Genomic DNA, 21988 nt, shown 5'->3' with positions numbered 1-21988 from the left:
CTACATGGATTTGCAGAACTAGAATTAGTGGCAAAAAAGTGATTTTTGCAAATGGAATGGACCTGGGAAAGTGTGCAGATAGATTTGTCAAGACTTACAAACTAGCACACTTAAATAAGTTTCAAAGTAGAACACTACAGTGCAATCCATTTCATCTCACATATCACATATTCAAAGTTATGACATCCTAAACAGGGGTACTGACCAATCTGTACTTTATGACACCAGTAAAACTTTACAAATTGCTTTTGAAATTGCATTCAAAAATTGATCAAACAGATTCATCACAAGCTCAAATCTAAAACATAACAAATATTTAACCTCTATAATGTAATGCAAAAGGAATTATCTCATTTTGATCAATTGGATCAATGATATAACTGGTCAAATAGGGCGTCCTAGAATTTTGAACAATTTACATCAGCATGAGAACAATAAACGATTGACTTTGAAGGATTCAAAACCTATTCAAAACATATTGGAATGACTCAAAATCTAAAACATAGGTTCTCTAAAATAGATACTAAACATTCCAAAAATGGTGAGTCATAAAACATGACTGGGTGCAAGATATTCAATTGTAAACAAGGCCTCATGTCATTGTTTGACACCTGGGCAAAAGTGCAGATTTGGACATTGCTCAAAATGGAACTTCACAAAATGACTCATAATGGCAATCTATCTTCATGGGATGAGTGGATATGTTTAATGCAAGGTGTTAGAAACATTAAACACCTTTTAGACCTCAAAAGGATAGCTGGGTAAATATGCATAAAATGCGCTTTAAAGGGCTCAAAAGCTTGGAATGGTACTCAAATCAAGAAGGTGATTTTGAGTCCCATCACTTCAGAAGAGTGAAAATTGGTAACTAGTTGCAATTGGTGGTTTTTCCCAAATTGGGTTTCCATGTTAAAATCTTGGTGTCAGTTGTGTTCATGCTATTTATTTCATTTGTATGCAACTAAGTTAATTAAGTATAATCACAAAAAATATCTCAAGACTTGCATGTTAAGAATTTTTTGAGTTACAGTTGCTATTTTAGTGCTTATCAACTTATAGTATTTGCTAGTGTAAACTAAGTGTCTATGTATTTGTCGAGCATCAATGTTTTTAGTAGTGTTTATGTTTTGTGCTGACATCTAAGGGATCAGGGATTTATTTTTTGGTAACTAATTCACCCCTCCCCTTTAGTTACTCCTCTTATATTTCCAAAAATTGGTATCAAAGCTTTTGGTGCTTGCAGAAAAGGTTTCAAGAACCTAAGCTAGAGATTAGGATGTCTTATAGAAGAGAGATTCCCAAGTTGAACAAAGATAACTTTGAGGCATAGCAAGAACTTATGATGTTGCACCTGGAAACCATTAGTGATTTAGGTTTGAAATATTTGGAAAACTATTACAAGGATCCTTCAAGAACATTGATTGCGTAGGAAGTTACTAAAAAGAAAAATCATAATATTATGAGGATTGACATTGCATTAGCTCTTAACTATGTTGAATTTGATGAGGTCAAAGGATGTGCTACTACTCATGACATGTGGACCAAACTAAAGATATCTATGGAGGTGATGACAATGTGAAAAGAGCCAAAGAAAAAAACTTGAAAGGTCAATTTGATCAAATGATGATGATAGAGGATGAAAACATTGCAAAATATGTTGAGAGAATCAAAGCTAGTTCCAGTGCCATCAAAACCACTAGAGGGACAATTGAAGATATGATAGTGGTAAGAAAGGTACTCATAACCCTTCTTCTTATCTATGCAATTAGAGTGCCTACTATTCAAGAGATGAGATGTGATCCAAATAACAAGATAAATTTGGATGCTCTAGTTGGAAGATTGATTGCATTTGAGCTAGATAACTATGACAATTATACCCCTAGTTCTAGTAATCTTGAGTCAACATTTGAAGCCAAGTTGTCACTCAAGAAGAAAGCTAAAAGTTTTGAAGGAAAACAAATTGGAAGTGAAGAGGAGGACAGTTCTAGCAGTGATCTTGAAGCCATTGAAGCATTTCTTGCAAGAAGATATCCCAAAGGAAAAGGAAAGTATAAAGGTAAAATTATTTTAATCTATTTTTCTTGTGAAGAGGTTGGTCACATTGTTGCAAGGTGTCCAAACAGAGAAGACAAAGATGAAAAGAAGCATAGAAAGTTCAAAGGAAAGAAGGATTTTAAGAACTTCAAGGACTGTAAGGAAAAAGGTAAGAAATCTTGTTTTATGGCTAAAGATTCAGATAGTAGTGATGATGATGAGATGGTCTATATTGTTGTAAAAGATGAATCTGATGGTGAAGGAGATAAAATGGCACTTATCTCTCATGTTAGAAAAAATAATACATGGACTACAGATAGTGGTTGTTCACATCATATTACTGGTGACAAAAAAATGTTTGAACATGTATGGAACACTATGATGGTGGAAGTGTGAGATTTGGAAATAATGAGCCATGTTGCATAAAGGGAAAAGGTTGTGTCTCACTAAGAAATGAACTTAGATGTGATAATGGTTATTAGTTTGAATGACTAAAGCATAATCTACTAGGTGTGACATAGTTGAATAAAATTGGATTCAAGGTAGAATTCATGAATGGGAAGGCCAGGCTGCTAGATGGGAAAGTAAATTTGGCTAGGTCTGGTAACCAAACAAAAGGTAACTTATTATATCTAGATCTTAGTAAAAGTTTATGTTTCATTGATCAAGTAGAAGAAATATGGTTATGGAATAAAAGGTTGTGTCATGTGAACTTTGATAATATTATCAAGATAAGAAAAAAAAAAAGAGCAAGAGGTATTCCTAGTATGAGGAAACCTAGTATGGGCCTACACAAAAATTGTCAAACTGGTAAGATGGGCAAGACAAATTTCAAAAGAAAAAAATATCATTTTGAAGAATTCTTGGAGCTAGTTCATACTAACTTATGTGGACCTATTGGAATTAAGAGCTATAGTGGAGATAAGTATTTTATTATTATTTTTTATGATTATTCTAGAATGATGACTATAATATATCTAAAAGATAAGTCTAAAAATTTTCAAAAGTTTAAGTGGTATCTAGAAAGAGTAGAGAAGGAAACATGAAAGAAGCTGAAATGTTTGAGGTGAAATAGAGATGGTGAATTCATTTCCAATGAATTCTACACTGAAAGAGGAATTAAAAGACAAATATCAGCCCTTGGTACACTACAATAGAATGGTATAGCTGAAAGAAGGAATAGATCCATCATGGATTGTGCAAGAACTTTGATAATAGAAAAGAATGTTGCAATCAAATACTAGAAAGAAGTAATTAGTACTACAGTACATACCTTGAATAGAGTACAACTGAAGAAAGACTCAAATCAAACTCCTTATAAACTATGGTATGGCTACAAGCCCAATGTAAGTTACTTAAAAGTATTTGGTAGAAAATGTTATATCTTGATGGAAATTAGGAAATATAAATTTGATGTCAAAGGTGATGAAGGAAAATTCCTAGGATATTCCTATAGAAGTAAAGCATATAAATGTTTGAATTTATCCACTCATAAGATCATAGAAAGTGCACAGGTTAGAATTATTGAGTATGTAGAAAAGAGTGAAGAAGAAAGCTATAAAGAACCTGAGGACTGTAGAAATTTTATCTACTATGAACTTGATACATTGCCAAATCTAATTGGAAGTTAGCAGAATTCACCTCCCAAGTCCCCAAAATATCCTAAAGCTACCGAGTTGCATCTAGTGCTACCCAAGTCACAATTTGAAGGACTCGAGTTGTAGTAAGAGGCTATGAAGCTACAACCAAACCAAACTGAGTCCTAAGGTCCTCTGTCATAGATAGTGGGACTTGAGCTTGATGTAGAAGATCATGGCAAGCCTATTGGGACAAGTTCTAAATCCAAAGTATCTACATTAGCAAGATATGTTAGAAGGCACCATGCACCTAATCAGATCATTAGAGACAAGTCAGATGGAACAATGACAAGAAACAAATTGAAAGGTACATGTTTTTCTACTAAATTTGAACCTAGATTAGTTAAAGATGTTTTGGATAATGAAAGTTGGATTGAAGCAATGAATGAAAAAATAGAATAGATAGAAAGGAATAAGACCTGGACTCTTGTTCCTAGACTTAAGGATAAGAATGTAATTGGAACTAAGTGGGTTTTTAGAAATAAGCCAAATGAAGATTGAGAAGTTTCTAGAAACAAATCAAGGTTAGTATGAAAAGGTTATTCTTAAGAAGAAGGTATTAATTATGGTGAAACATTTTCTCTTGTTGCAAGACTAGAAGGTGTTAGAGATTTACTTGATTATGTTGCACATAAAGGATTTAAATTTTATCAAATGGATGTGGAATTTGCATTCATGAATGCAATTCTTGAAGAGGTAGTTTACATAGAATAACCTAAAGGTTTTGTAGATCCTAGCAAAAAATATATGGTTTGTAAACTACACAAAGCATTGTATGGTCTCAAGAAAGCTCCCAGAGTTTGGTATGAAAGACTTCATAACTATTTGATGAAGATTGGTTTTCAAAGAACAAATGATAACAACAATCGATATATCAAAGAAGGACCAGACAAGAATATTGTATCGGTAGAAATCTTTGTGGATGACACATTGTTCATAGGAAATGGTGACTTATGAAAAAAATTAAGAAGAGATGAGTAAAGAATTTGAGATGTCCATGTTTGGAGAGATAAAATTCTTTGTTGGATTATAGATTTACCAGAAGAAAAATGGTACCTACATTACTCAATCCAAGTATATCAAACAGATACTAAAGAAGTTTGGAATGGAAGATTCAAGTCTAGTTGGAACACCTATGTCTACTAGACATACGATTTCCAAGAATGATGATTTCAAGGAGGTTGATCAAACCACATATAGATCAATGATTGGTAAACTAAGATATATAGTACATACAAGGCCCGATATTGCATTAGCAGTCGATATGGTGGAAAGATTCTTAACAAATCCTAACGAAATCATATGATGGCAATCAAAAGAATCATGAGGTATCTGAAGGGTACACTTGAGATTTTAAGGCCTTTATAGATGTTTATTGGTCAAGAAGTATTGATGACAGGAAGAGCACTAGTGATGGAACATTCTTTCTTGGTAAAAGACTAGTGTCTTGGACAAGTAAGAAGTAGAATTGTATTTCTCAATCTACAGTAGAAGTAGAGCATGTTGTAGCAACAGTTAATTGCTCCAACGTTGTTTGGTTCAAAAAACTATTGGCATGTATGAAGGTAGAGATCAAGGTGTTGGAAGCATGAATGTTGATGGCATTCATATGGGGGAGTATTGTAGAAACATGATAATATTATTATCATGATGATATATTACATTCATGATTGTGTTTTTCATTGATGCCATCATAGTAGTTTTTTGTGGTATCTGACAAAAGAACAATGTTAAAGATTAAGTTGGTATAGACATATCGTTGAGTATTTTTCACTAGCAAGGTTAATGCAAGACACTACTAAGTGTCTAATCTATGCAGCTAGCCCCAGGTGCAAAGAAATAGTAAGTCTAGAAGAAGTTATGCAAATTTTGGTGAAGAATGTTTAGAGATAGAGTTTACAAAAGCATGTTCTAGAAAACTTGTTATATCTCTTAGAAGAGTTTTTATTTTGAGAATAGAATTTAAAGGCATGTAGAAGACATTCTGGAGATGACATGGCTAATCTTGCTCATCATAATATTACACATGTGAAAATTTATTCAAGTTACAAGGCGACAGATTAATATTATCACTAAGTAAAAAGTTTTCTTAATGATGTCCTATAATATTTAATTGAGAAGGTGTAATAGCCGACTCAAGGGAATTGTTTTTTGGATTCCTTATAAAGGAAGGACATTTTCCTTTGTTATACAAGTAAGTAAAGTAGAGAAAAAAGAGGAGAAAATATATGAATGCTGAGTAATCAGGTTGATATGTGAAGAGAAGAAAAGTAGAGTGAAGTTGGAGAAAACTACATTAATGAGGTTTGATTGTGAGATCTGAGGTTTGATATTTGGATCTGAGGTTTGTGACCTAGTCTACAAGGTTTGATAGTGATTAGTCTGGTTGATAGAGTTGAGGGAAGAGGATAAGGCACAATACAAACAATTATTCTTCAAGGAATAGTTGAGAGATGAATTGGACAGTGAAGTTCAATGGTCTTGCCCCAGAAATCATTCAGACATTGGGTCCTTCTACCTTCTACATCTACTAATAGGGTTGGCACAACTCCTAACAGGGTTGGAATCTCCTAACAAGGATTCAAAGTCTCCTAATAGGGACTCATATGTACTAAGTGTTGTAACAAACTCCTAACAGGGTCTACCCTCGAACAAGGAATATTTATATTAGTACCTCATCTTGTGGGTATCATCCCCACCGAGGTTTTCCCTCTGATCTACCTGAGTAGGATTGGCTAATGGAGGATTTTCTTGTTTTTGTATATTGAGTTCAATGGATTTGTTTATTGGTTCTAGCTGAATGAGGAGATGAATATTAATTATTCTAAGATATATTCAAGCTGACTTGACAATGGATATGATATAAATAAAAGGTCAAGTAGAGGATTGAATGTGTGCAAGTGTATGGAAGAATAGAAGATGCTTAGAGGAAGCGAACTAGAAAGATAAAAAAATATACTTGAGGATCTGTAAAGATACATTCAATTAGGAAGGATCAAGTATTCAAGCCATAATTGAGATCTGTATTTAGCAATTTAGTTGCATCATAAATCAATTCAACTCATTCTTACTTTCTAACCATTATAGAAATGACCTAAATCTCTTAACAAAGTTGGCTTAATAGATATTTGTAAATCCTCTAACAAGGTGGCATTTCTAGATTTAAGTGTCTAAAGACCTCTAACAAGGCCATTCCTAACAAGATGATTAAATCTTCTAATAGGGTCACACCTAAGAGTGTGTTTTGTAACCTTTAACAAGGTTAGTTCCTAATAGGGCTCACTTCAAAAGAGTGAAAATTAGTAACTAGTTGCAATTGGTGGCTTTTCCAAAATTGGGTTTCCACATAGAAATCTTGGTGTCACTTGTGATCATGTTGTTTATTTCATGTGTATGCAACTAAGTTAATTAAGGTTAATCACGAAAAATTTCTTAAGATTTGTATGCTAAGCATTTGTCGAGTTACAGTTGTTATTTTAGTGCTTATCAAGTTACAACATTTGCTAGTGTAAACCAAATGCATGTGTGTTTGTCAAGCATCAGTATTTTTCAGTAGTGTTTATGTTTTGTGCTAACATCTAAGAAAGCAGTGATTTATTTTTGTGGTAACTGATTCACCCCTCCCCTCGCAATTACTCCTCTTATATTTCAAACAAGAACTTCTATATAAGGCAATAAATAATGTACCACTGTAATGTCTCACAAGAATTTAAGTCTCCACTCCTTGCATGTCTAACTCTTCATAATCACAATCATGAAATCAAAATAAACACCATACTAAAAAAAGTGACCATTCATACAAATATTGATTAGAGTAACATAAGGACCTCCAGTTCCATAAAGATAATCAAGACATGGATAAGCACATATATCAGCATCTATGATGCAATGAAAGGTAGGATAATTCCAAATTAGATGACCTAGCCCTTGGAAATTAACCACGCAACAAAAGAATAACAATAACTTAGAGATTTAGATCAAAACAACACATATTCACATAATCTAGGATGGTTGGGTGTGGGGGAGTGATAAGGAATCATTATGGTCGTTGTTTGGTAGTGGTGGCACTCCCCTTTGGAATCTAGACTAACCACTTCATTGAGGCCACAACTACTCTCTAGATTACCAAGTTGGCTAAGGATTAGGGGGTTTCTAATCTCTGGCTATAGGGAGACTCAATCAATATTGTTAATTACCTAAATGATGTCTCTATCCCCTCTTGGACTATTGAAAATATTATTAAGGAGATAATTCACATACTTAATTCAATAGAGAATTATTTCATCTCTCATGTATATTGTGAATCTAACATTATGGTTGAATCTATTGCCAATGTGGCACTAAAGTGTGATGAGAGGATGACATGTAAGGGTAATGAGTGATTACAAATGGATGTAAAATCATGTATTGATTATGATATCATTACTGGGAAAGAAGGAGTAATTATTAACAAGAATGGATGCACTTAAAAGTGACAGGTTACTAATTTTGAGATACAAATAAGAGAGGAGATAGGACATATGTATTTATGAGTCTACTCTTTTGCATTCTTTCTAGGTCTTCTTAAGAGCTTTTTGTTTGCATTTTTTATTTACAAATTCTTGTGAGTCCTTGTTACAATTTCTCTATATTCATTAAGAACCATCACAAATCCATGGGAGGCTAGCGTAGATGTTATGAACCTTCTAGCTATGAAAAACAAAAATGGTGCACAAAAGTTTGGGAAATTTTGGAAAGTGGTGGCCTTACCACTTTCATGGATAGGCTCCATGGTGGAAATGCAAATGTCACTTAGCATTTTATGAGAAGGTGGAATGAGGGCACTCTAGAGGTTGGAGGAAGGAGCATTACTATTAAGGAAGAGCTTATTTGTATGGTGATGGACATTCCAATTATTGCAATGAAATTCTATAGAGATTGAAAAAAAATTGATAATGTGGTCTAGGAGTTTCTGAAGGAGCCTAGTGAGAGTTTGGCTCTTGTCAAGTAGGAAGATAAGACCTATTTTCAGCCTAGCTACATTAAAAATCTTTGGTGCTTTGTTATGCATGCAATTTTTTACTACATGTCTTTGGATGGGATATTTTTTAGAGTTTGTTCACATAATTTATTTTAATTGAACCATTTTAGGCATGGAATTAAGATCTCCATCTCATTTTACCTCTACTCTTCCATGAATGAAACATAAATGGGGTGAGGTAGAAAATTCTCACTAACCCTCCTCTCCATGATAGTTTAATGTTTTTTATTAGATAAACAGGTTTTATAGGGACCCTAAAACCCAAGAGTTAAAACAATAACAAGGCTGAAAATAAGCGAGAAAAGCCCAGCCAAAAGAGTTCAAGTTCAAAGGCTGATAATAAGCATAAGACCCAGCCAAAAAAAAAAGAACATAGAAAAGACTAGGAATAGAAACAACAAGAACTGACAAAGGAAAAAGCCCTGACAAAAAGCCAAAAAAAGGCACAGATAGAAACAAAAGAACAGGCAGTGGATTAGTCCTCGTTCTTTCTCTCCAGCTCTTGCATGACCTGAGTAGCCTCATAGGCCATTTGGTTCTCCTCAGCCTCCTGTTGGTGCACCCTTTGATCCTCCTAGTCATGAACATTGTTGATGTTGTCCTTTGTAGGGTCGACCACCAGTCTAGCTTTTTCCTTATCTTGTCCTTCCTCATCTTCCTTCATAACTTTGTCTTTGATCCAACCAGTTAAAGATATGATGTTGTTTAATGTTACTCATCTATGAATATATAAAATTTCATTTTGTGGATAAATTCCTTGAGGTGAAAGGTATGGAGGAAGTTGATGAGGACATTTTGGATGAATCTTAACGTATCTCCAACACTAAGGATAGTGAAGGGATGCACTTGGAGGATGAGGCAGATGTGCCTAAAAATAAGGGAAAGGGTAAGTGCTCTGTTTCTAAACCCTAGTGAAATCTTCTTCAAAAACCCCAAAGAAAAATGATAATGCTCCTCCTACTAGGAAGAAAACTAAGAAAATAGTGGATTCAGATGAGGACTTCTTTGAGGAGGAAGATTTTATGGCCACTAAAACTGAGGATGCAGGATATAGTAAGAGAAAATAGGAGAAGAGGGTGGACAAGAGGAAGAGGAAAAAGTCATCCTTGAAGCTTGAAAAATCCCCTATGTCAAAAAAATAGGCCAAAGTTGTTATCTCATCTAGTGACTACGAATATGATCTAAGATGAAATGGAAATAACATAGTTGAAGAGGGTACAAGTAAAGCCACCATGTCTTCTAGTAGAAACCAAAAATGCATAGAAAGGTGATAGTAAATGCAACAAGGACTTGGTCTCTCGATTGGATCTTATCAAGGACCAGTATGTCAATGATTCTCCTATAGTAGAATTTGAACTAGATGCAGCTTCCTCCTAGGTAGCTCAAACTAAGGATGTTGGTGATACCCTAGCCCCTTTCAAGGGAGGAAATTGGGATGGAGGAATATGAACATGAATATGGTGAGGCTAAAGATAGCTAGGGAAAAGATTTACCTCAAGGTTGGTGAGGTGGAACCATGTAAAGTGAAACTCCAGGAGTTAATTGATACTTCCATGATAATTCTTAGTGACTAAAACAAGGAGGAGAATATAAACTTGCTTAAAAATGCCAGAAATAATCTTTTGAACAAGTTTATGTCTACTAAATGGTCATTTCACTAAGTCATGGATTCAAAAGATAGAATGAGATCACTATAAGGGAGGATTAATATGTTGAACCTAAAGGAAATCTTTGTATTTTCTATTAGTTCAAAACACTTAATCATTTAAATGGAAGATTTGGTTTGTCAACACTACGATCGAGCCACAATAGAGATTGAGGTACAAAGAGAAGTATACAAGTTTAGTTTATGCTGAGCAGCATATAGTTGCCAAGCATATAGTGGTAGTCAAGCTATCTAGAAGGCCAACCATCATTTAATCCAAGTACTATATGAGCCAATAAATTCATAAATAAAATCATTCAAGTCGAGTGAATTCTGTGGCTTGGATCAATAGGAAGAACCAAGCACAATCGAGCGTCAGAGGTATGTGTGTTGAGTTATACAGTTCATACATATGAGTTTGGAATGTCCCAAAATATTATCTAAATTGTTCTTTTTTAGCATGAAACTTATTTCTACAATAGAGGTGAAGATCAAGGGGGTAATTATGCCTAGAATTCCACATCACTAATCCCTATCTAGTAGAAAGAACCAATCAAAAAAATGGAAAGCTTAAGTGGCAAAAAGGATGAATTTAGATTGTTGGTTTTGATCTAGAAGCTTCATAAGATGGATATAAAAGAAGGGTTTCAAGAAGAAGAAAATTGTTGTGAGTGAGAGGAATGTGTGTAGGTGAAGCTGAAGTAGATTCAATGAGTTGTGAAGGAAGGCGACTGAGTAGTGTAGTGAGGAGATATTATAGATCAGTCACAGTAAGGTGATTATATATTGGAAAGAGAAGATTTGTTATCAACACTCAGTGGAGACTAAAGGATCAAGGTACTATTACATTCTAATCAATGTATTAGTTGAATCTATTAACAAAGTGGTTATAATAAGCCCATTGTAAATATCCTAATGGGGTACTCATTTAATTGTAAAGTTAAATCCTTTTGTAAAGGTAGACTTAACAGTCTTATATTCTTTTAACATAATAGACCCCTCATAGGGTAGATCATCAAAAGTGATCAAAATTATAGCCCTAATAGGCACTTTTTTACTATTGTAGTGAAATTTTTGTGGGTCCCATCCCCACCATAGTTTTACCTTCACCTTGGAGTGTTTCTGTGTTAACAAATCTTGTGTCATGTGTTGATTATGTGTTTATGTGTTTTATTCATGCTAGTAGATGTTAGATATGTATTATATGTTATTACATGATGTTGCATGACTAAGTTTGAGGTGTGTGGTGAACATGTTTAAAATGGTTTATGTTTGAAGCAGTTTTTTGAGATCCTAATTCATCCCCCCACCCCCCCAAAATCTCCCTTTCCCATTAGATTTCCAGAAATTTTTATTAGAAATGAGCTCTCTAAGAAATAAGTATAACCACTTGAGAGTCAATGATCTTTGAGATGGAAACCTTCAAACTGGGAAAGGTGACTAAAAATTAGAAACTTGATTTGCAGATTGCATTGCCGCAAGTTAAGATTAAAAAGGAGGAAATGAAAAAATCCTTGAAAAGAAGGAAGGAGATGAAAATCCAAAATAATGACACACCATACTAGGAAGAAAGAAGTGAAGACATATGTGATGAAGGCAGATCTAGTGAATCTGATGCAACAATAGTAGATCTACTAGAAAAGAACAACAATCTAAATGAAGAACTTAGAGTACTGAAGAGAGAACATGAAATACACTCAATAAGACTATGTGAGGTCATGAAACAAAAGAAAAAGTTGAAGATGATAAGGCAATGGTTGATGAAGATAAGAGGAATGTGGCTACAAGACTTGATGAAAGGATCACTGAACTACAAAGATTGACACATATTCAATTTGACATGGCTAATTAATTGTTAAGTGCCAATCATGAAATTGATAGGAAGGTGGAAGAGATTGCAAACCTGAGATCAAAAAATGATCAATTGAAAAATGAATTAATAATTGAAAAATAAGTTACAAAAAATATGAACAAATCTAAAGAGGCCATGAGACAAATTGATGAATAGTGAAAGGCACAAAGAAGACCTCATGATACTACTAGATTAAGTTATACCTAGTTCATATCATCTACCGATAAAGCAGAGTCATCAAAGAATGAAGAACAAAGGAATTCAAGACCAAAGAACAAGAAGCTTGCATGCTATCATTATCAAAAATCAAGTGATATAGAAAATTTTTGCAGGAGTGAAAATGGTAAGTCCAATCCTTAACCTAAATTTGATGGTTATTGCTTTAATTTCTATAAGCATGGACACCAAGCACATGGGTGTAGATCAAAGATGACTAAGACACTAGGTGCATCTAAATTTGAAGGCTATTTCTATACATGTCATAAGTATGGTCACAAGGAATAAGATTGTAGATCTAATGCAAAACACAATTGGACACCCAAAGGTCAAGGCAATGCAACTAAGCAAGGTAATGCAATAAATTCGGATTACAATACTTGGGTCACTTGTTAGTTATGTGGTAAGTATGGACATATTGCAGAAAATTGTGCAAGAACACGTCTTAAAGGAAGACCAAGGAATTGGAAGAGCTTTGGTCTAGTATGTTTTAGTTTTCAGAAGGCCAGTCATGTAAGTAGAGACTATAGGAACCAAGCACTGGAAACTAATGATGAAGAAAACAATGGAAAAGTAAAATTTAGTGTTGAAGAAGAAAGAAGCCACATGAATCAAACTTGGAAGAAGAAATTTGAAGGAGGAAGAAGATCAAAGGAAGTAGATGTGATTACCCAATCCAATGGATTAGTTGATTCCAACACCACAAACTAAATAAAGAGGAATGTGTGGAACTATATTTCAAATTTTCAAATCATATATCAATTCCTAATGTTGAAAGCATAAAAGTCCAAATTAGTATAATTTTAGATGCATAAAGACAGATTTCTAGTATCAACCAAGTGAATGGTTGGATACCAAGTTGCTAAGTCAGTGATGGTCAAGTGTTAGTATTGATATTTTGAAAGGTGTTAAGTGGTTGAGTAAAATTTTAGGTGACCAAATCATAGTTTTGGTTGAGTTAAATTGAAGGAGTTTTGAAGTGTTATTGTTGAGCTTTGTAGTATTAGACAAGATAGTTTTTATGCACCTACTCTACATACGAAACATTAATAAGGCCCTAAAATATATTTTTGACCTATAAAGAAGTTTTTTCATTCATTTTGATAAATGTGCATTCAATTCTTCAAGAGTGAATTGAGCTTGAGAAATTTCTAACCAAATTTGAGCAAGTTTGAGAAGATCTATCACATGTTCTTGGTGTTAGAAATAGAATTGAGAGATTTGTGTTGAAATCAAATGAAGTAGAGTTTCATTGATCAAACCCTAAGCGACATAATGGAATCTAGTTTGTCATTGCAAAGAAGAAGAAGAAATCAAAGGTTAGTAGCATTATATAGGTTAGAAATAAGGTTGTTAAGCTATTGAAATTTAACGTGTATCCTAAGATTGAAAGAAAGGGAGATTATTCTGGAGCCCTATTTTCAATCCCGCCAAGAGTCATCTTGATTCATAATGTGCAATAATGTTACATGTGTAAGATTGGAGAGGTTAGAGACTTTGAATTGAGAAGTACGTATGAGAAGTTTTGTAGAGATGGAAGGTTGAAGGATGAACATAAATATATTGTTGAGAAAGGGCTTACACATGCCCTAAACTTTACTAAGGTTTTCAAGATTGAGTGGATTAAGATTGTTTTAAGCCAAGTTCACGATATGAAGTTATGGTTGGAAGGAGGACTAATTGAGATCACCAGGAAAATCACTCACTAGGTAATTGGCTATCCTATTATAGATAAGGTTAAAATAATTTGATGCCAAAGAAAGGATGTTATTGAGAAAAATACATTGTCAGTATGGAATAAGCATGGGATGACTATTTATACTGTTAAATATGTCAAGATTGAATTTGTAGTTAGGGTTATACACATAAATTCTATCAATCTATCTAAGAGGATGATTTTTATTAAATTTTCATAGATGTTACATGAAAGATAGTAAAGAAAGATCACAACTATGACCTTTCCAACTTACAACTAAGGTAGTTATCCAAGAACCTAGAGAGTATCAAAAAAGTGAAGAACGGTAAGTGTAAGTTTGGATAATTACTTATTTTTATATTCTTTTATGTTCACAATTCTTTCCCTACCATTTGTGATGTCACATGGAGAAAAAATAAACTAGCAACTCAACAAATCAATGAGTTCATTAATTAGTTAGGAGATAACTTTGTGAAGGTTATGGATGGATACTTTGAGGAATTCAAACAAAAGATGAAGAGTGGGTTAAGGATTCCTAAATCCTTAGTTGATGAATACTATGATAATATATGTTTCTTAGTGGACCTAGGAGTGCATGATTGAGACCATTGGTATATGAAATAAACATTGATGAAGTGACTGCAACTATTACTACTTTATTGGATGAACCTATTGATAAGGTTGTCGAGCCATTCGACAGATATGAGATAAGAAAAGTTAAGATCATAGTGTAACTTAATGCACCCAAAATAGAGAAGAAAAGAAAAGGAATGATAGAATACTTGAAGAGAACATTTTGTGAAGGAGCTGAAAAAGAATCACCATGGCAGATCACCGAGGGAAAAGGCAAAGACATGTTCAGTGATGAGGAAGAAGGCAGTGAAGAAGAAGAAGTGGAAGGAAAAGGTAAATAAATAGTGGTTGTTGAGCCTTAGGGAAGAAAAAGCATAAAGAAGGTCACCAAGCCAGTCCCTACAACACAAAGAGTGATAAGACAAAGGACACAGGAAGCTATTGTAGTAGTGACTGAGTGTAAGAAAGAAGTAGTTAAGGCCACTCAACCTATGCGAGGAAAAATATTGACAAAGAAGAGGAAGAATGCCATAGAAGAGGCTGAGATAATCAAACTAGCCAAAAAGTTGAGAATAAAGGTCATAATGTCTAAAGATGATGATGACGATGAAGAAAGGACTAAATCAAAGGACACTAGTCAATTTAGAATTGCAATGTATAAGTCACCCCAGAAAATTGATGAATTTTGTGAAAATGTTAGGGGGAGTGCAGGTATGATAAGTTTCAAATTTATTAAGTATGATACATTGGATATTATAGATAAAGAAAAGGTTGAGAAGGCAGTTCTTGATATGATGGATAATTTTAAGTATACACCATTGGAGCTAAGTAATTTCATACCTAATGAATTGTATAATAAGATTGATGAAAGATGGCAGTATGAATTGAAGTCTGAAAGGAAAATAAGAGAAGGCACAATTGCTAATGTTATATGTTATGCAAGAACTAAGTAGGGAACATATTACAAAGTCATGAGTGAGTATAATAGAAATTTTATTCCTAAGAAGAATCCATTCTTGATTTTGAAGAGAAAGATAGAAAATGTAGTGTAAGAGAGAAAGATTATGCGAAAGAAGATATATGGAATAATGATTGATTATGAGAACAAGGATGAGAATGAGGAAACTGATCCTAGGAATATTGAGTTGGATAACAAAAAAGATATAGATGATGATCCAAAAGAAATGGTTCAATAAAGTGGAGAACAAATTGAGATAGCTAAAATTGAGGATAAGCCATAGGTCATCCCAGTTAAATATGTGACAAACGAAGATCATGTCAAGGCTAAAGCATAAAAGAAGAGTATGCTGACCAAGCTAGAGAAGAAGGAGGAAGATCCATCATCAAAGTCAGCATATGAGATATTGTTGAATTCTAACCCTATGATAGAACAAGTCAAAGATTATCCAAAGATTTATTTACATGTGAGCACACAATACGTAGACTCAACACTTGTTATTCCTACTATTCCTATTATTTTGTTAAGTCCAAATATTAGTCAACGTGATGTAAATATTAGTGAAGTCAAGCAACATAGTCAATGAAGGAGAAATCCCCAAAACACAAGAACCAAAAGATAATGCCAAAGAGGGAAATGATAATGTAAATATAGAGGAAAAGAAGAATTAAAAAAGTAAAGAAGATAAAGTAGACCAGTTTGTTATTGGTGAAAGACTAAGTGCCTTAGGACCTCTATGGGAGGGAGAAAGGAGGTTGGATAGCAAAGTTCAACAAGTGAACTTAAAATTAATGATCATAAGGAGAAGAAACATGAATCTCTATGACAAGAGAATGAACCTAAGCAGAAAAAAAGAGATAAATAACCTTGAAAGGCCTAAGAGACAAAAGAGGGTCCATAAAGGTTGAATCTAGAAGTTCGTACACAAGAACATCAAATAGTGTTGAGCTCTAGTACAGTAGATTCTAAAGGAAGGAGATTGAAGAAGAAAATGGAGCAGTCCCCATAAGCCATGAAGGGTAAATTTGTTACTCTTGATGAAGAGATTGTGATCAGGACATATCTAAATTAAGTGTTGAGAAAATGAGAACACTAAATGACTTGTTAGATAGGAAGGCAAAGCAAGAGGAGATGAGAAAGGAACATCAACAAAGATAAGCATTATATGACATCAAAGATATACTTCTTGATACTATTTGTGCTGATGAATTAGATGAAAATTCCCCCATCATTGAACAATTGATCAAGATAGTGGAGAATCTTAATGAACTTGACATTGATATGCAAGAAAAATTCATGCAGTGGTCAAAAAAGAAGTTTGAGAATAGAGTATTGGAGAAGGTTGCAACTGAAATTAAAGTTAAGAAGGTTGAGCTCTCCACTCTTATTACTTATTTGGAACAATTAATAAATAATGAAAACACATTATTCTCTAAGATATGTAATTTCCTTGTATTTACCAAAGAAATAAGAGAGAATATGGATAAATTTGATACAAATTTACATTAAGTGTGGATAAGATTTGAACTTGGATCTCAATTCCAGTTTAGTATATTTTTCAAAGATCAAATTTTTGTAGGGTAAGAAGTTAGAGTTATTGCATGAGGAGTGGAACATCATAAATGAGTTCACTTCTATACAAACATTGTTAATACCTCATTTGGAAGTAATGCAAAGCATTTATAGGTTGCTAAGGACCTCATACAAATCCAACAATTGTGTATGGCATACAACATGGTGGATCTCATAGTGAGATTGGAGATTGAAAGACACATTCTTGAGACACTCAAGAGAAATTGGGATAAAACTATGGTTTTTGTCATGAGATTGCACCACTCATTTTTAAATTAAATTGGTACAATCCCAAGGCCACAATTGAATGTCACTACTCGACATAAGTGACAAAAACAAGGGGGAAATTTTTATATGATCAAGTATGGGTATGAAGGGGGAAATGTATGGAGATTTTGAAAGGAGGAAATGTAAATGCTATGCATATTATTACTAAGAAATACAAGGGTAAATGGAGTAATAAGAAGAAAAAGTTGCTATATATGTATATATATATATATATATATATATATATATATATATATATTATTAATAAGAAATACAAGGGGAAATGGAGTAATAAGAAGAAAAAGTTGCTATATATATATATATATATATTTGGAAAATTAAGTCACAATGTACTATGTGATGACCAAGCTATAGGTATGGAGTACACCCTAAGGGGAAGAAAATATTTTGAAGTTTTTTTAATGTCATATTTTGACCATGATAAGTGTCTTTACCACTAATGCCAAAGGGGGAGATTGTTGACCCTAAAGGAAATTTTAGTATTGTCTATGAGTGCAAAACACTTAATCATTTACAAGGTAGAGTTGGTCAGTCAAAGTCTATAACCAAGCACAATAGAGCATCAGAGGTATATGTGTCGAGTTATACAATTTGTACATATGAGTTTGGAATGACAAAAAATCTTATGTAAACCATTTTGTTAATCATGAAACATGTTTCTACAATAGAGTTGAAGATCAAGGAGGTAATTATGCCTATAATTTAGCATCACTAATTCCTATGCAATAGAAATAGCCAATCAAAAAAAGGGAAGATTAAGTGGCAAAAAGGATGAATGTGGATCATTGATTGTAATCTAGAAGCTTCATAAGATGGCTATGAAAGAACGGTTTCAAGACAAAAATATTGTTGTGAGTGAGAAGAATGTGTGCATGTGAAGCTAAAGGAGATTTAGTGAGTCGTGAAGGAAGGCGAATGAGTAGTGTAGTAAGGAGATGTTGTAGATCAGCCACAATGAGGTGATTATATATTGGAAAGAGAAGATCTATTATCAATATATCAATGCAGACCAAAGGATCAAGGTACTCTTACATTCTAATTAGTGTATCAATTGAATCTCTTAACAAAGTGGTCCTAATATGCCTATTATAAATCTCCTAATAGAGTACTCAGTTAATTGTGAAGTTATATCCTTTTGTAAAGGTAGACATAATAGTCTTATGTGCTTTTAACATATCAGGCCCCTCACAAGGTAGATCATCAGAAGTAATCAAAATTGTAGTCCTAACAAGAAGTTTGTTACTACTGTAGTGAATATTTTGTGGGTCCCATCCCCACTATAGGTTTACCTTAACCTTGGAGCATTTCTACATTACCAAATCTTGTGTCATGTGTTGATTACTTGTTTATGTGTTGTATTCATTCTAGTACATGTTAGATCTAATATTAAATGTTATTACATGATGATGCATGATTGAGGTTAAGGTGTGTGGTGAAAAATGTTTAAAATGGTTTATGTTTGAAGTGGTGAACTAAACTTCACTCTTCTTAGCTACTCCATGTTGAATGATTGACTGTAGAATTCACAAGACTCTCTACTTATACTAAACCAAGCCATGAGTTAGCCTAGCCAATTATATTAACTAGAAACTCACATTAAATAAACTCTCAAACCACAAGTTAGTTTGCAGAAGATATTAAATACATGAAATAACTAAATACTTAGGATAGGCCCCAAATTTACAATGCATGTAAGAATTTTCCTTATGGTAAAATTCACCCAAGACCAAGGAACTCAAACACAAGCACAACAGTAGACCAGAAAGAGTATGATCATAATAACAATGTATTCAATTCAATGTGAAAGTACACTAGGGGTGCCTATATATAAACGCCTCTAGAATGCATAAGAATCAGCAACATGATAAGTCATACAACCAGACACATGTCAACTAGGTGTGGATTATCCTCCATTAAGCACAGGAGTAAGTGTGATAATGAGAGGATAATCCTACAAAGGTGTAGCATGCAAAATAATGTTGTAGACACCATGTGCTAAATTAGGAGTGTGAATAACTGTGTTATCTACACGACAACTCAGTTAATGATGCAAACTCCAATGTTCTAGACACCATGTGCTAAATTAGTGTTGCTTACTTTTGTGTTGTCAACATGACAACTCATAAAAGTACTCAAACTCCTAAGTGTCTCACCAAATAAATAATAAAATAATGCATTAACCTAAGTGAACTTAAGGAAAGTGTAAATAGTAAATACATATTTACACCAACACGCCCCCCCCCCCCTTATTTGCAACTTAGGGGAAGGTACTTAATCTTATGAAAGCTAGGATGAAATGCATAATGTGTCCCAGCTACTAGGCCATGTTAGGTTCCCATTTACATAATGAAATGCAATCTCTCATAAAGTGGAGAAAGAGGGAAAACCTCATGGGAAAAACCCTCCCCTAAAAAGATAGATGAAAAGATAGGATGCATGGATGGATGGAGTAATCAAGACCCCCCCATTACAACATACATCAAGTATATACAATAGTGAAGTATGAGAAGAACAAGACCCCATAAGAGGAAAAAATCCTCCCCATAAAAGAGAAGAAGAAGAGATACAAGGTAGTCCTCCCCCCCCTAATGAAGAGTGCTTGTTAGTGAAAGCTACTTCAAGGTAGAAGCTAGCCCATGAATGTTGAATAATGTTCCTCCCCTTTAGAAGAAACAATGGAAAAGGTACAACTAAAATGCTTCCCCTATGTGTAGAAAGAATCCCAATGATCAATGATGCCTCTAAAACCTGCTCAACTATCCCTATGTTGATGCTGATAGTCACCCCTTCTAGTACTACTAAAAAGAATGAGTGCAAATCTGACAAGGATGGATGTAGAACCTGTCCCAAAGAACTATCTGTCTCCTCAAATGATAAAGAGACCTCCTGCAACTCTTGTACATAAGGATCCATAATCACATTAACGTGTGAAGATTGATCATGTAGAGAATGGACATGAGGGTCAGATTAAGCCCTCACAACAACTAAAGAAAGATCATCTTCATCAAAGAGAAGATGTATATCATCAATTATGTCTCTCAAGTCTGCTATGTAGTCATCCCCTATTGCTAGAGTTGCAAGATAAGGTGTACCCTATTGTGTTAAACCTATCACTCTAGCAATGTATGCATGTGGATTATGTTGATGTCATGACCTCTTGCTACAACTATCGATAGAACCCCACATATCTAAATCTGTTGAAGCACTATTGCTAGTGTCACTATCAATTTCCACAATGTATGTAGTGCAGAGAGGATTAGAGGATAAGTTGGGTGAACTTTCCTCAAAGTATACATCCTTCTCCACAAAGATCTCATGTATCTCAAGATACATAAGTATGTATGCCTTAACATTGTCTTCATATCCGATGAAAGTACAAGGCCTAGGTGGTGGTGCCTTGCATCCTTTGGAAGATATGTCTACCCATGTTGGACAACCAAAGACTCCAAAGTGTTTCACAACTAGTTTTTTGCCACACCATGCCTCAAAATGAGTATTACCATCTAAGGCATTATGAGGAGACCTATTAAGTATGTGAGTGGCACTTCTTATAGCTTTGACTTCAAGTGTTGGATCAAGAGACTTGGCTTGTATCATGCAACTTCCCATGGACTTAAGAGTTTGTATCCTCAGTGCTACAACATATGTCTTTTGTGGATTGAATATTGGTGGATTCTAAAGATCAATTCCCTCAAGTTGGCAAAAGTCTTTAAGTCTTCTGTCAACATATCTACTTTCATTTTCTATCCAAAGAACTTTGACAGCTTTCCTCGATTTCTATTCAACATGAGCCTTGAAGGCTAGAAACTTTTCCAACACTTCATTCTTGTGATAAAGAAAATAGACCCATGTGTAACAAGAAAAGTCATCAATGAAAGTAAGGATGTAGCGACCTTGGCTAACTGATGTCACTACAAAAGGACCTGCTAAAACCATGTGAACCAACTAAAGAACAACTGGTGCTCTTTAAGACTTCCCTTTATCACACTTCTCATCAAGATGCATAGCCACTGGACATGATGAACATTCACCCTTAGAAAAATTGAGATTAGGTAGACCTTTGACCATATTTTTTGAGAAAAGTTGCTAAAGAGAGCGGAAGGCAAGATGACCAAACTGCTTATGCCATAGTTTGATTTTTGAATTAGATTGAGTTAAAAAGGCTTGTGAAGGAGACTTAGGCACAAAGTGGGAGAAGGAATAAAGCCTTTTGTCTTGATTGACTTTTACCACTGCAACCAATGAATCATCTTTTAGACTTCGCACCATTACTAAATCTGGAAGGAACTCAACTTTGTTGCCATCTCCAAGGTGAGTGATTTGGTAAATTGAGAGGAGATTAGAGCTAAGGTTTGGAACATAGAAAAAGTTTTTGAATTCCCCATTTTCCATCTCCACATGTCCTTTCCCTTCAACTTCCATTTTTGTATCATCTCTGACAAAGATGTGTGGTACCTATGACTACTTCAATGAAGAAAAGTCTCCCTTTGAAGAACC

Source organism: Cupressus sempervirens, chromosome 1, assembly GCF_028749045.1.
Source record: "Cupressus sempervirens isolate cs-2001-9-10 chromosome 1, ASM2874904v1, whole genome shotgun sequence".
NCBI lineage: Eukaryota > Viridiplantae > Streptophyta > Pinopsida > Cupressales > Cupressaceae > Cupressus > Cupressus sempervirens.
This window is presented reverse-complemented; position numbering follows the sequence as displayed.